This window comes from Diachasma alloeum, unplaced genomic scaffold, assembly GCF_001412515.2.
Source record: "Diachasma alloeum isolate Michigan unplaced genomic scaffold, Dall2.0 Dall_scaffold_43681, whole genome shotgun sequence".
NCBI lineage: Eukaryota > Metazoa > Arthropoda > Insecta > Hymenoptera > Braconidae > Diachasma > Diachasma alloeum.
Window position 1 is genome coordinate 4390 of NW_021683142.1, and position 16142 is coordinate 20531.

The 16142-nt window shown below is 38.3% G+C and overlaps 1 long non-coding RNA gene across 1 annotated transcript in view; it reads left to right on the plus strand.

Moving 5' to 3' along the window:
• The first annotated feature begins 1362 nt into the window (after nt 1–1362).
• Nucleotides 1363–16142, plus strand: part of LOC107047332 — a 70010-nt gene continuing 55230 nt past the window's right edge. Inside the window, exon 1 of the long non-coding RNA XR_001461640.1 lies at nt 1363–1614. This is a non-coding gene — a long non-coding RNA (uncharacterized LOC107047332). The remainder of the gene's footprint in view (nt 1615–16142) is intronic.

Consider the following 16142-nt stretch of genomic DNA (forward strand, 5'->3'; position numbering starts at 1 on the left):
ATTATTATTGATACTGACAGGCAAGTCATCCGGTTTTCATACAGTTTACTTGATCAAGTTCGGATCCATTCGTCCTGATCAAATCCGGATTGGTCGGAGGCGTAACATGTCTGATCAGGACCGGATCCGTCAGCTTGATCAATACCTGATCAGTGGTCAGGTCTAACCTGATCCAAACTTGATCAAGACCTGACCGGAATTTCCACTCGGGAAACTGGACCACTTCCGAAACCTCTGCAACAAACGCCATCTTAGGGTCAGGTCTCGTTACAAATACCCTCAGCACACCTTATTTGAGAGTCTCGAAACCATCCGAAGGGAGAAGAATATGGGCTCTGATTCCTGGGGAGGCCTTGTTCACCTCCAACAATAAATGGTGAAATTTTTCAACTCTTCATATAATCGCTTTATATTGTACCATCTCATCATGCACTCAATCTCGTAAAAACTATTTTCAATTACTCGATGCTCATCCAGCAAAATGAACACACAAGCAGATTCTTTCTTTTTCCATCAACTATTAGTTACATAAAATGTAAATACTTGTAAATACTTGCAAGTCGTTTGGAACTTGCAACAAATTCCGTTAAAAATAATAATAAGGCGGAAATAAGAATCAAAAGTCAATCGTCAGAGAATACGAATCTCTGCCATATGTGAGATATCTAAATGTATATATTTCCAATCTCCCAAAAAATATATAAATGTTTTTGTAGAAAAACTGTGCAAAGAAATAGTTCTGTGTGGTTGTTTCTGGAAAAAGAAATACTATTTAAAAACAAAGACAATTCCCACAAAAATTTTAAAACAAATGAAGAAATAAAAATCCACGCCAAGTTAAGCGCGGATCAGAAGATAATAGTCACGTGAATTTTTGATGTGTTACAAAGTTACAACCTACTTGTAACCTACGACTGCGTGATATTTTCCATAAGTTCCTTGTAGGTCGAAATCTATGCGGAACTGATGACTGACTATGTCGGTTGCACCCGATTAGTGATTGTGGGTAAGTTGGGTCAAAGTGGAGATTTTGTCATCGATTGAAAATCTCAACTTCTCAGTTTATAAATGAAGATATTAAGAATTACAAATGTTCTACTTTGTCCTACTCGCCTCTAAATATATTCTTGAATCTTAATTGATTCGAAATTAATCGTAATTTAGTATTGAATATTCATTTTTTGATTGGAAATTCAAGTAAGTTAAGGAATTCTTACCTCCCTATCGCTGAAAAATTTGAAATTCACTGTCACTCTCTTAAAAATTACCACTCAACTATCTATGAAGTTTCATTTTTTCCTCTACAGAAAGCTTATCTTCATAGAGCACTAGTGTTGGAGTAAACATGAAATTAGATGATATTCAATGATTTTTTTACGTGCGTAGGAAAATTTCCTAATATGCAGACCATATTTACCTGAGACAAGTGAATTATGTTCAATGGCTCGAATCTCAGAATATTTACGTTTCACGGAACTTGTACATATTCTCGTTTATCGCTATCATTCCGCATTACATCATGAATATATTATATGTCGGAACATTGGAAGTGCATTTAAAAAAACATAAAAACAATAAATACTTGGCGATGGACAATACTTCTACAAGATTAAAGTGAGTTAATTTGTGACAAAATAATACTTGAGTATAACAGTATTTTAAAGCATGAGGTTTTTTTCGGGCCATATAAGTTAAGATGCCTGGGACTGGGAGAATTCAACGATTGAAGAAAAATTCCTTATTTCAAGCAAATATTTTTCAGATATTAGAATTTTTTTCCTCAGTATGGCCCTGCGTTTCTATTGACGATAGACGGGTCTACTATTGTATTTCCACCGACCAATTACTACAATTCTGCTACCGTCCAACTTCACGGTGAAAATCAGCTCAGTGTAGTTGAGAATTTCATGAATAGTTCGAAAGGAACTATCCCATTCTATTTATTTTAATATTTTTTCATAGAAAATTATTAGATACCTATTCTATTATTACATGATAATAATCCGATAAAACTTTTAGTTTCCAATTCTCACTTTTTGTTATTTTTTCTACTCATTCTATGAAAAGACAAAGATCGAAATCGAATTTTTGGGTATTCTTTCATTATTCGAAAAAATATTTCGATTTTAAAACTTTCCGGCCACATTAAAAATAATTTTTTTAGTTCTCGTTCACTTTTTTTAATTTTTTGAATTTCTTCTCGCTGAAATATTGATATTCCTTTATACTTGAGAAAAAAAAGTGATTCGAAGTTCCGGCCGATATAAATGAAAAAAAAAATCCATTTTCTCGCTGATTATCCCTGTCTGATTCCTTATCAATTTCCTTTTCATAATAATAATTTTTATTTTATAATAATTTTTCATAATAATAATTGGAATCCGACCATAGGAATGAGGAGTAGCGATATCCTTTTACCATATGAAGAAAAAAACCGATTTTTAAAATTTTCAGTAATACATGACGAGATTTTCCTATTATCTATTTCCTATTTTCGAATGACTTTTGTTTTGTCAGTTAGTTTTGATCACAAAAAAACACTTATTATTGATCTTTAACATAATTCCTCTTCCTTCAATGCTGTAACTTGTGAATTAAGAAAACAAAAACTATTATAAGAATAAGAATGAATGCAATGAAATCAATCGATTGTGAAGACGGCAATGGGAAAAATAAAATTTAAAAAAAAATTGTATAAATTAATCTATCGACGGGCGCAAAGCGCTTGTTCGCTAGTTTGTAAAAAATTCTATTGAAAAAAATTTCCATTTATTAAAAATTGGCTTTCACAGAAACGACAGAAGAAGGAAGTGAATGAGAAAATTCAACAAAATTTTTTCAATTTTTCACTTGCGAATTTGTGACATGCACGAAACAGGTCAGCTAGCAGCTTGCTCCACGGCTCGGATTTAATTTTCCGCCTGCACATTGTGACGACTTACTTTCCCCAAAGGTCTTTTTTTCTATTTCTCCTTTTCTAATTTTTTTTGTACACACTTCGCCGTGGCCCGTTTCAACCTCATTTATAGGAGAGAGTGGGGTAAAATGGACACTTTAGACTTTTGTTTTAATTACTCATAACTGAGAAACAAATTTATCAATTGAGCTCAGTTTAGGCTCATCGCAAAGGGAAAGAAATGTTCTTTGCAATGAAAAAAAATTATAACATTTTATCAACATTTAAACCCGTCATTAACATTTTGAAAAAAGTCAAAAGTATCCATTTTACCCCAACCTCCCCTACAGACTAAAAGCGAACTGAGTGACTATCAGATACTTTAGAAAAAAAGAACGAAAAAGTGGGCACACAAACACGGTGGCTTGGCGCAGTGGATAAGTTCATTGCCTCACATGCGAAAGGTTCCGAATTCAAATCCCGGCCGGGTGGAATGGTGCGATTTAACCATTTAAAGTCTTGATCATCATTGCAGTATACCCTAACCGGGTCGAAGCGATGTAAAATAACGATAAAAAAAATTGGGCACACACTGATAGATGTAAATAAGTTATTTGAACGCTACTGAATGAGGATGGGGAATAAATAAATTATCTGAATATTTTAGGTACTCATGTATTCACCGGTTGAAACCACGGGGAACGTCTAGCTCTTGTAAACAAACCTCTAATGAAACTTCTAATGAGTCAAATCTTATTATCATTTTAGAGTGGGTGTGAGTGAAAGACGTAGAGCAATAGGAAGGGTTCATCGACAATGACAGGGTGTTGGAAAGACTGAGTTTGTCTACTACGGAATATAAGGTAGAGTCAAGTTTAGTTTACTTCGGATGCATAAACACACGTCGTTACGTTGAATCACGAACGTTGATTCGAAATGAGGGATTCGAGATTATCCATACAGAGTACAAACATTTTTCACTGACAAATTTGCTCTGGGAAATAAATAAAATAGTTCGTATCCGTATTATACATTAACAAAATTTTGGTGGAAATTTGGACTCATCGGGAATGAATAATTCACGAGAGAAAATCTGAAAACTTGTCGTCCCGTTATTATTATCTTCTAAGGAATAAATAAAAATAGCAAATAACATTAGAATTCCTAAAATTTATTTTTAAAAATAAACAATTAATGCTTTCATAATTCGTGGAATTTCGGAGATTTTAGGAAAATTGAATGAAGACGGGATAATGAATAAGAGAAAAGAAGGAGCAGGGATGGGAAAATTGGGAATTTGGCGTTCCTGAATATTAAATTACATTTTTCTTTCGTAATTTAAGAAAAATAATTGGAGATTACAATTAAATATCAAGTTGTATATCAGTAACCCATTAATCCGTTGAAATTTATAATTCTTCTGAATCGATTGGAAAATACATGAGTTTTTATTATCACTAATCGCAAATTACCAAAATATTCGAAGGAATTTTCAATGACCTCTACTAACTATCGGCGATAGAAATAATCTAATAAAATGCCATTAGAGAATACTTGACTAACTGGGAATTTGATTTCTCAGATTACAGATTATTGAATAATAAATATTCACAGTACCGAATTACTGGAATGGGCAAGTAACTTCATATTGTAGTTCTTCAAATTACATGGGTAATTTGGATTTTTGTAAAAAAAAAAAACAGCACCAACAAAAAGTTTGGGTTGGTTCTTACTGGGAAGTAGAAATTTTTTAAAAATACAAAGAAATGAAAAAGAAAGCCAAGTCAGCAATGTCGAATGAACGAACATAGTGCACAATCAGATTTCTATGAGAAAAATTGTTTCAAATCGAATAAGGATTTTAAAAAATTCTTCCTGAAATAAGAAATTACTAGAAGGAGAACCAACGTCCTTGGCGCGAATCAAAAGATAGCGGATTAGATTGATACCAGACAGTGAGTTGAAAAACTCCGCGCCAAGAACGTTGGTTCTCCTTCTAGTAATTTTTTATTTCATGAAGAATTTTTAAAACCCTTATTCGATTTGAAACTATTTTTCTCATAGAAATCTGATTGTGCACTATGTACGTTCATTCGACATTGCTGACTTGGCTTTCTTTTTCATTTTTTTTTATTTTTCAAAAATTTCTACTTCCCAGTAAGAACCAACCCAAAGTTTTTCTTGGCGCTGTTTTTTTCACAAAAACATTTGTTTTTGTTTTTTTAGGGAGATTTCATTATTTTTTTCAAAATAAGCAAGGAATCTTTTTTATATCCTATAAATTTTTTTATTTCCAATTCAATTCGGCTCATTTATTTTTTACACGATAGATCATCTTTCCAATCAACAATCGAAGCAAAACAAATAATTGTACTTCACAGTCATCATTTCCGTCGACTTTTAATTACTTATTCCAGATGGATATATTAGGGCACTGCACAATCGGCCGGCTGTGCGACTGGGGTTTTATATGGTTTCCCGTGCAGTCCTAGCTCGAATGGGGCACAGCTAAGAGTAAGACGGCCATGATACCGTAGATAAAAATGAGAGGAAAAAGAAAGGAGGGGAGGCAGACTAGAGGAGGGGTTTCAAATCGAGAATTACTTCGATAAAACCAATGAAAATAGAAAAAATAAATAAAATACTTATTCCAGATTTTCCGACTTGATTTGCTTCTTCTAGAATTTATTTATGCACGGAACTCAGTTGAAAAATCTGGAATTTATCGTTCATATACCAAATTCAATTTGTAAATTCCCGAGCTCCCCCCTTGGTGGTGTGGCTGTATTGCAGTGCTACCAACTCCGTAACAAAAAAATGATAGGAGATAATGTGAAATAGGAGAATGTGCATGTGAACCCGTTGCTGTGTGCGTAATTTTTTAATATTGATTGGAATAAAAAAATAGTTACATCAATGAGAAGCTGAGTAACTAAGATTATTTTTCATGAAGCTTGTCACATTTGTATTTTATTTAATGGATATGAGTCGGAAGTAGTGGAGGGGGTAGTTGCTTCGTGTATAGATAGACGGCAGCGTTCGGCCAGTTTTGTACAGTCAGAGTCAAAACTTTTTCTTGGCCGATACGCTGCCGCGTATCTCGATCTGACTTCGACGATTTTCCGATTAGCTGGATAATTCATTCGTTATTTCCCAATTACTTAATTGACGCGATGATTTACTTTAATATTTACAAATTCCCTTCTGTAATTTGGAATTGGAATAATCAAAAACAGAAAAAAATGGAAATTTAAGATTTTTTTTTCTACATTCTCGAATCTGCAGTTTAGAATTTGCATCCGGCTAAAATCTAAAAAAAAAACAATTAATTTCAGAAAATAAATAATTGAAATTAATCAACCAAAAAATGATGGTCTCAAGACAAAAATATTCTGGAATCTATATCGAATTAGGGGATTAAGTTCCCCTCTTTAGCACATTTTCAAAATGAAAAACATTTTGAAAATTTTGAATTGAACCTTTGAAAAAATGGAAAAAAATTGTCCTAAAAGGTTGGGCTTAGACGATTCAGCATCATCTGAAATGTGCAGATTCATTATCCCCTAAAGAAACATTTTTTTCTACTTTTTGGCCCAATTTCAATGTCCAAATTCCCTTTGAAAAATAAAAACAAAATTGTCCTCAACAGTTGGGCTCAGATGATTCAGAATCATCTGAAACGTGCAGATTCATTATCCCCTAAAGAAACATTTTTTTCTACTTTTTGGCCCAATTTCAATGTCCAAATTCCCTTTGAAAAATAAAAACAAAATTGTCCTCAACAGTTGGGCTCAGATGATTCAGAATCATCTGAAACGTGCAGATTCATTATCCCCTAAAGAAACATTTTTTTCTACTTTTTGGCCCAATTTCAATGTCCAAATTCCCTTTGAAAAATAAAAACAAAATTGTCCTCAACAGTTGGGCTCAGATGATTCAGAATCATCTGAAACGTGCAGATTCATTATCCCCTAAAGAAACATTTTTTTCTACTTTTTGGCCCAATTTCAATGTCCAAATTCCCTTTGAAAAATAAAAACAAAATTGTCCTCAACAGTTGGGCTCAGATGATTCAGAATCATCTGAAACGTGCAGATTCATTATCCCCTAAAGAAACATTTTTTTCTACTTTTTGGCCCAATTTCAATGTCCAAATTCCCTTTGAAAAATAAAAACAAAATTGTCCTCAACAGTTGGGCTCAGATGATTCAGAATCATCTGAAACGTGCAGATTCATTATCTCCTAAAGTGGGCAATTCGCGTGAGTTGTGCCAAAAGGTCGTATAACAATTTTTTTTTGTTTTCCCCAAAATTTGTGCCAAAAGGTCGTATCAACACTTTCCCAGGGGATATAAAATCTCCACGTTTCAGATGTTTCTGAGTCATCTGAGCCTATCTTTTCGGAACCAAATTTTTTATTTTTCTACAAGGAATTTGAAAATTTTTTGACAATTTAGGCCAAAAGGTCGTATAAATACTTTCACAGAAAATATGAAATCCCTACGTTTTGGATGATGCCGAGTCATTTGAGCTCAATTTTACGGGACAAATTTTTTCATTTTTTTTGGCGCATAATTTTTTCAAATTTTTGAAAATTTGTGCCAAAAGGTCGTATAAACACTTTTCCAGAGAATACGAAATCTCCTCGTTTTAAATGATTCTGAGTCATCTGAGCCCAATTCTTCGAGACAATTTTTTTCATTTTTTTTATGGGGAATTTTTCAATTTTTTGAAAATACGGATAAACAAGTCGGATAAACACTTTCCTAGGGAATAATAAATTTCCACCGTTTCAGATATGTCAGGGTCATTTGAACCTAATTTTTCGGAACATAGTTTTTGGTCTGCTTAAAAGCAATTAGGAGACTTTTTAAAAATTCGAGTCCAGGGATCGTATACATACTTTTCCAGTAAAATTTTCTTTTTTCAATTTCTTTGTAAAAAAAGTTTTCGATGGAAAACAAAAAACATTTTTAACTCATGAAAAAAATATTAAAAAAAGGAAAAACAGGGCAGAAATAATGTTTAGATAGAATAGAGTGGAATCCCACCTTGATTTTTGGATACTTTCCGAAACAAAAAGTAAGTTCCACAAAAAAAATGAAAAATCTGCAATCCAGGTAGGGAAAGGTGATACAACGCGGAATTTTCAACTGTTTTCGGAATTTCACGACATTTCTGGTGCTGTGAACAACTTTCAACCATGCTTAATCGAAAGAATGAGAAATTTTCGCCAATAATACATATTGAAGAGTCAAAAAATGTCTTATCATTTCTTCTGACACGCAGAATTTCAACAAATAGACGACAAACAGTCGAAAATCAAAGGAATTTACTTTTCCGACGATTATGGGGAGAGTTTTTCAAAGCTCTTTTGATAGTAGAAAAAACCATCGGAAAAGGCTCTACAAAATTAAAATTTTCAAGGAACGAAACCGGATCAATTTTTGGCGAAATCACTCACAATACAATTTTGTGTTAATCATTCATTCCAGATTAACTCAAAAAATGGTCTCAAAACAATTCAGAATCATCTAAGCATGAATATTTCTTAAGCCCCCAAAAAACGGAAATGCGGAAATACGCCCTTTTATAGTTTCGTAAAAAAATTCTCAATTCCTTGTGAGAAAACCAAAAAAAATTGTTTCAAAAAATTACATAAAAATGAGTCAGACTCACCTGAAACTTGGAGATTTTATACTCTCTCAGGAAGTGATTATACAATCTTGTGGCCCAAATCTGGACAATCTTCGAAGTTACTCTAGACAGAGCAAAAAATTTGTCTCAAAAAGTTAGGCTCAGATGACTCAGAATCATCTGAAACGTGGAGATGTCCTATTCCCTAGAAAAGTATTTATAAGAACTTCGGCTGAAATTTTCACGCAGAGAGAAAAAGTGGCTTCTATCCTTCAGTTTTCTAAAATTTTAGGAAAGTTTTTCTAAAGTGTTAGATATGAATCGTTTCAAATTAATGATCAAAATGGGGATTAATTTTAAATCAAAATACACTTAATTTTAGAAAAATTATTTTCTGCAATTTAGAACATATTTTTATTTTTGAGGGGAGTTTTTGCAAAGAGTTCATGTAGGGTGGGATTATACGGGGGGTTGGGGGGAGGGAGTCTCATATTCGGGGGAATTTTATTGAATGGCGGTGTTATCAATGGGGAGAGGGAGTCAAAAGGGTGGATTTATATAGAAGATTATATATATTATTTACTCAAAAATTTGGGCGGGGTATATTGAGAATTCACAACCAAAAAAAATTGAGTCGGTAAGTTTTTCAAAAATATCTCTGATACTAAGGGAGATAGTGAATTTTTACTGAAAGTTTAAGGGAGGAGGGTTGTACATGAAGAATTCAATAAAACTTCCTACCCCCCTCCCGCCCCAAATTTTCAGTAAAAATTGGCCATTTTCCTTAGTTTTGGAGATATTTTCGAAAATCTTACCGACTCAATTATTTTGTTTGCGAATTCTCAATGCACCCCCCCCCATTTTCGTAATAATTCGCGCTCTCCTTTAGTTTCGGAGATATTTTGGAAAAACTCACCAACTCAATTTTAATCGATTGTGATTTTTCAATGCCCAATCTCCTCCCCCCTCCCTCTCTTTGCAAAATCACCCTTCCTCACATCTGAAATTCCCGATATTTGGGCACCCCTCCGGATGTATGGGGCACTTACGCCCTTTAAATACCTCGGTTGCAATTTTTTAGTTTAATCTGAAAATTTTCTAAAATTCAGAAAAATTCAGTATTCGTTTTAGACAATATTTGTTCCTAAAAACAATCCCCGAATTTATTAGTTTTTATGATTCCATCAAGGATAAAGTTTAAGAACAGGAGTTTCTAAAATCTAGAAACTAATGTCTATACGTCCTTTTGGCACAACTTACAAGAATTTAAATTTGTCAGATTAAAAAATTAAATGAGTAATCCGAATTATTATCTGATTATGAGAATTACTCGAATAATTTGTAATTTCGAAATCGAATATTGCAGTTACTCTACCAATTTATAATCTGAAAATGACGATTACGACATTCCTTTTTTAGTTAGGAATTGGAAATTCCTAATGTCAGCTGTAATATGTAATTTGCTCTAACAAATTTTTTTTCCTTCACAATGAGTATTTTTCGCCAAAAGACTTATCAGTTACTGGAGGAATTCCGAATGGGCATTGTAAATTATATTTATGAATTCGATTTCATTTTTAATCCCAATAAAATTCTGATGTAATTCTCGTGGTAATTACTATCGATTACTATAATTTATCGGAACTGATAATCGAAAATCACAAATTAAAAATTCTCAGTGTAATGAAATCTCTCCCGAAGAAATTTTATACATCACATATATTTAGTAATTTTCAAGTAATTCGATTACAAATGTAATTCGAGGTTCCCATCCCTGAGGAGGAGCTCATAAATATTATCGAAATACGCAATTCGATTGTGGTTCTGCATTACTCCAAATACCCACCAGTACCGTGGTGGCACTAATTTTCGAATGGGCCCTAAATAGCCGTATTTGGAGCACCGTCGCAGCATAATTTTGAACCAATAAATATTCAAAGGCATCGAAGTCCATTTCCATTGTTGTCCTCTCAAAGAGCAGTTAGTTCTGCACGAATTACAATATTCATTTACATCACACAGAGTGCAAAAAATGCCTAAAATTACATTTATCCGCGGTGTTCGAGCCTTTTGTAGTGTACAGACATTTGGATTCAGTCATACTTCATAAAGATCTGGAGACAAAATGTAAGCAAATAATTCATTTTAATGAGTTTCTATGAGCTGATGGATAATTTTTGAATCCATATAGATTGAAATGAAACGAAAAAAGAACAAAAATTCATAAGAAATACGGCATTTGAGATTTGGCTTCACAGAATACGAGGTTGGAGGACTTGACGAATGTATTCTTTCTGCCCGGTGGCCTGGCGTAGTAGTTAAGGCCGTTGCCTCACAACGGATAGGTTCCAAGTTCGATTCCTGGCCGGGTAGAATGGTGAGATCTGACCATTTTTAAAGTCTTGATCAATCGCCATATAGTCTCATCAGACTCGAAGCGATATAAAATAAGCATTAAAAAAAAAATGTATTCTTTCTAACCTTATAATCATTGTCATTTTGTCATTTTCGATCAATAATCTTTATTAATCTTTCATATTTGACCTTCCTTGACCTTTCGAAAACTGGTGCCACCACGGTAGTTCTATATAATTTTTGGAAAAGAGACATTAAATCCCATTTAAGAGGAAAAAGCTGATGGAATTCTACATTTCGGATAGATTGCAATTGAATAGCTTTGAATAGGAAGTAGAAGGAAATTTCAAAGCTTGTTTTAATTTTGAATCAAACAAGCATATTCAGTCCAAAAATGAGCTGAGCTTTCAACTCTTTCAATATTCACGCATATGTTCACGGGAATTTCCCCCAATTTTTTCTAATTCTCACTGAATGATTAATATGAAATTTACAGTTCACATTGATTTTTGTATTAAATGATGAAAAAATTCACTGGATATAACGTGGGAGATGAATAACGCTTTTCTCTATTTTCCTATCCCATTTGAAGGTCATCCGGTTGACCTTCAGCGGAACTAGATTTATACCTTTGGCTGATGGAGAATTCCAAACACTAGGCTCTGTTGAGATGGATTACGGAGGAGTTTTCACCAAATGATCGAACACAACTATATTATATTTATTTATTTTGTCACATGTATACCCTCTCGGGTTTTTACATTTTGTTCCCCCCTTTCCCCCTTACAAACTACATATATGCTCCAATAGTATACAGCGTTTTACAGTATTGTACATAGTACAGCGTACCAACAAACAAACAAGTGTTATTAAATTATTAGAAGAGAGAAAGTAAGAAAATTATAATAGTACGAATTAAAGTAGAAATTGCCCCAGCCTTGGCCGTTTTTCGCTGAGGAATCCAGGGACTTGAATACACAGAGGCACAGGAGACACCCCTCGATGTAACTGGGTGTAACGCCGTTACCTTAACCGCGGGACACGCGAGGCCGCCACCCCCTCGCCGTCGGGCCGGTTGTCGGGAGTACTCGTAGATCGTGTAGGCCGCAGCACGCGAAATATTTTCCACCCCCCCATCACCTTAAAATAAGAGGCGGAGAGCATAGAGAAGGGAGGCTCGGGTGGACGCAGAAGCTTGCCTATCCCTCCTCCATTCCCCTCATGAGTTTCGCCCATTCTCTGAAAAATTTACAGAGCTCCGGAATCGGCTCCCCCCCAGCAGCTCTATAATTGTCTCCCCTCTTCCCAAAACCCTCCAATCATCCCATATTTCTTTGAGGACCCCCCCCCCTTAATCATGTCGCAGCTTAGGATGTGCTCCAAGTCTTCCCGCGCTGCCCCACAAAGCCTGCAGCTCATATCTTTATACCCCTTATTCCCAGCCCTTCCCAGATTCCCACATCGCAGCCTGGCCCACATTACCTTATCCCCCCAGGTGACCCCCTTTTCTTCCCAATAACAGAAGTCTTCCCCCACCGCGCGCAGAAACTTGCAGTCAGGGTTAAATTTTGACTCCCGTATTTTACGAGAGTCCCTGGACCTAACCTTCTCCTCCCCCCTCTCCAGGTAATCCCCCACCTTTTCCCTAAAATCTTTACTTTCCAGAGTCCCTTCCCCCAAAATTCCCAAAAATTCCTCACCTCCCCAATCCCTCAGCGCATCACGTACTTCCTTGCCCCATGCCGTGGGGTTCGAGTTCCCTAATGCCCTGAGTTCCTCCTTGAGAGCAACCCTCACCATTCTATCCTTTTCCAACTTGCTAACTCCCCCCAGAAAGTGTAAGGCTCGGCGCCTGGTCTCAAAGATGAGACTCTTCGTGCCACTCTCCGCTCTCCACAGATAGTCTGGTGTGTTCCTCGTGACCTCCATCCCCATCTTGATCACCCTCCCGTGTACACGNCCTTCCCCCAAAATTCCCAAAAATTCCTCACCTCCCCAATCCCTCAGCGCATCACGTACTTCCTTGCCCCACGCCGTGGGGTTCGAGTTCCCTAATGCCCTGAGTTCCTCCTTGAGAGCAACCCTCACCATTCTATCCTTTTCCAACTTGCTAACTCCCCCCAGAAAGTGTAAGGCTCGGCGCCTGGTCTCAAAGATGAGACTCTTCGTGCCACTCTCCGCTCTCCACAGATAGTCTGGTGTGTTCCTCGTGACCCCCATCCCCATCTTGACCACCCTCCCGTGTACACTTTCCATTTCCGGTCTCTTGCTCAACCCCCATATCTCCGTCCCGTACAGCGCCCCAGATTTCCCTAAGGTGTTGAGCACATACAGCCTACTCTTCAGTGAGCGTAACCCTGCCCTCGTCGCCGCCCCCCAGGCTGCATTTACCGCGCGCACCCCCTTCCCCGCCATTTTTCGAATGTGCTCTCCATAGGCATTTTTCGCCGAGAACCAGAAACCTAAGTACTTGAATCTGCTAACGACCTCCACCTCCCGCCCATAGATTTCCCATTTTTCCCCCTTCTTTTTCCTACCCCCCCGGTTGAAGACCATAATCTTAGTTTTGTTCACGTTGATCTCCAGTCGATTTGATCGAAAGTACTTTTCGGCCGTGTTTAGCATGCTCTGCAGTCCCGCCTTATCATCCGCGACCGCCACGATGTCATCCGCATACTTTAGGCAGAATACCTTTTCCCCCCCTAATACCGTGCCCCCTTCGCCCTTTCCTTCCCACTTGTCATCAATATCGTCAACAAACAAGTTGAAAAGTATCGGGCTTAGAGGACATCCCTGTCTCACCCCCCGTACCGTGGAAAATCTCCCAGTGATGCCTTCTCCCGTGATGACTTCGTTCTCCGACACCCTGTATATGGCCTTGATCATGTCGTAGAAACGAGCTCTTATTCCTACCCGCCATATCTTTTCCAATAGTAAATCCCTATCTACTGTATCGAAGGCTGCCTTCAAATCGATGAAAGCAGCATACAGTTTACCCCCCTTCCTCTTAAAGCTGTTCCCAATGAGTGAATTCAGAATGAAGATCTGTTCCCTGGTACCCCTACGCCTTCGGAAGCCGCCCTGGCTCTCATTCAACTTGCCCTCCTTCTCCAGCCAACACCCCAATCTATCGGCCATAATGCTAGCTAGCAGTTTATACCCTAGGTTCAGTAACGATATTCCCCTATAATTTCCCACGTCATTCTCGTCCCCCCCCTTATGAATAGGAAATATGCGAGCCACTTCCCAACCCTTCATCAATGAACCCGTTTCCCACCCCTTCTGCGTTACCTTCCACAGTTCTACCTTCCAATTTTCCGGGAGATATTTCAGAAATTCTCCGGCGATCTCGTCTTCCCCCGCAGCTTTCCCGTTTTTCAAGGCCTTCAGCGCCCCGCAAAATTCAGCGTAGCTGATGTCCCTATCTAGGGCCTCTGCCTCCATCCATTCTTCCATTTTTTCCCATTCCCGATCTTCGTCCCTAGTCAGGTCCGTTCCCCCCAAGATATTGCCCATATGATCGACCCATGCCTCCCCCGGTATTCCCTTCCCTTTCCTTTCAGTTCTCGGGCGACAACCATTGATCGCATCCCAAAAACCCCCCATGCCCCTGCTAGCTCTTACTCTGCTCTCTCTCTCCTCTTTAATTTCTTGCATTCTTTCTTTGGTCATTTTCCTCAGTTTGGCTCTTTCAGTCTTATACATAGTTTTAACCCCTTTCTCATCAACTCGCAGGTACTTTTTAAGGCACTTGAAGACTTCTGCTCTTTGGAATCTAACTTCATCCCCTAGCCATGCATTCTCATCGGTTTTATGCCCCCCCCCCTACCTTCTTTACCATGCCCACGTCGAAAGCCACCTCTGCGATCGTGTCCTTCAGTCGCTCCCATCGCGCCTCTGTATCCTCCCCGTCGCCCTGAGCCACTTGCTTACCCTCAAGAAGGTTGTGGTATGTATCCTTCAGTTGCGGTTTCCAGGCGAGTTTGAACTCCTTGCCATTCGCCGGAGGGTGACCTCCAGATGCCCCCTTTTTCCCTTCAACCCCCCCTGTGGCCTTTTCGCGAGATCCCCCAGGTCCATGCAGAGTGAAACCGATACCCATATGATCTGAATCGAGCGTCGGCCACACTCTCATTTCCTCAAGTACGTCTGCCCTCCCCTCGTACATGACCAAATCTATCACCGAGCCTTCCACATCCTCCTGCTTCCCCACGTAAGTGACGGTACCCTCCCAGTCCCCCTTGATGGCTCCATTGGCCACTACTAGCCCCTCAAAATCACAGAATTCGATGAGTCTCCTGCCCCCCCGCAATACCTCCTTGTCCCTGGATTTTCTCTGGAAATTCTCAACATCGTCCCCGGCCGGCAGTTGCCCAATTCTGGCATTCAAATCCCCCATTACTATGATAGCCTCCCCCTGGTCCCTCCCCTCTTCAATTTTGCCCCTAATTTCCTCCAACATTTTTTCCAATCCCACATTATTGTATCCAGCAATGAGACGACATTTCCCCCCTCCCCATAATTTGATTCCTGATATTACTGCTCCGTTAGTCCAGGAGCTAACCTTTATACCTTCCCCTAGGCTTTTCCTAGTCCCTATTAGTATCCCCCCCATACCTTGCCCTTTTTTCTTCCTCTTAATTGCCCCCTGATGCACCCAATCAAATTCACTTGTTATATTATGCAGTCTCTTCATCAGGGCTTCCTGCTTGTTTCCAACTACATGAGTCTCTAACAGGACTATTATATCAAATTTTTCTATGTCCTTCCAAATCCCCTTAATTTTATTCCCCTTTAACCCTGCCACATTCCAGCAGGTAGCCCTGATGTGATTGTTCCCTCCCCCCTCTCCACGTCAATTATTGTTATTGTTAATGTTACTCTTATCAATACTCTTATCTCTACTATTGATGATGTCATCTCTCGCAGCGTCCTCTCTCTCTGCTCCAGTCGACTCGTCCCTTCTCTCTAATTCGGCAGTTCTCTCCTTCCATCGGTACTTGGCTCGGTCAACCCAGATGCTTTGCTGGAAGCTCTGGACTCGAGCCGCTCGTCCAAGGACCCTGGCACCATCCGCCAAGGACTCTAGCCACTCTGCCACATTCTGCTGTCTCAAGGTGAGATCATCGTCAACCCTGACCCCCATCTCATTCAGCGACCTCAGGTGGTTCCCCTTCACTAGCGCTTGTTTCTGCGTGTGACTGCTCAGGGAAAAGCGAAGATCGCCTGAGGTCTGTCTCCCCATCGATACCAC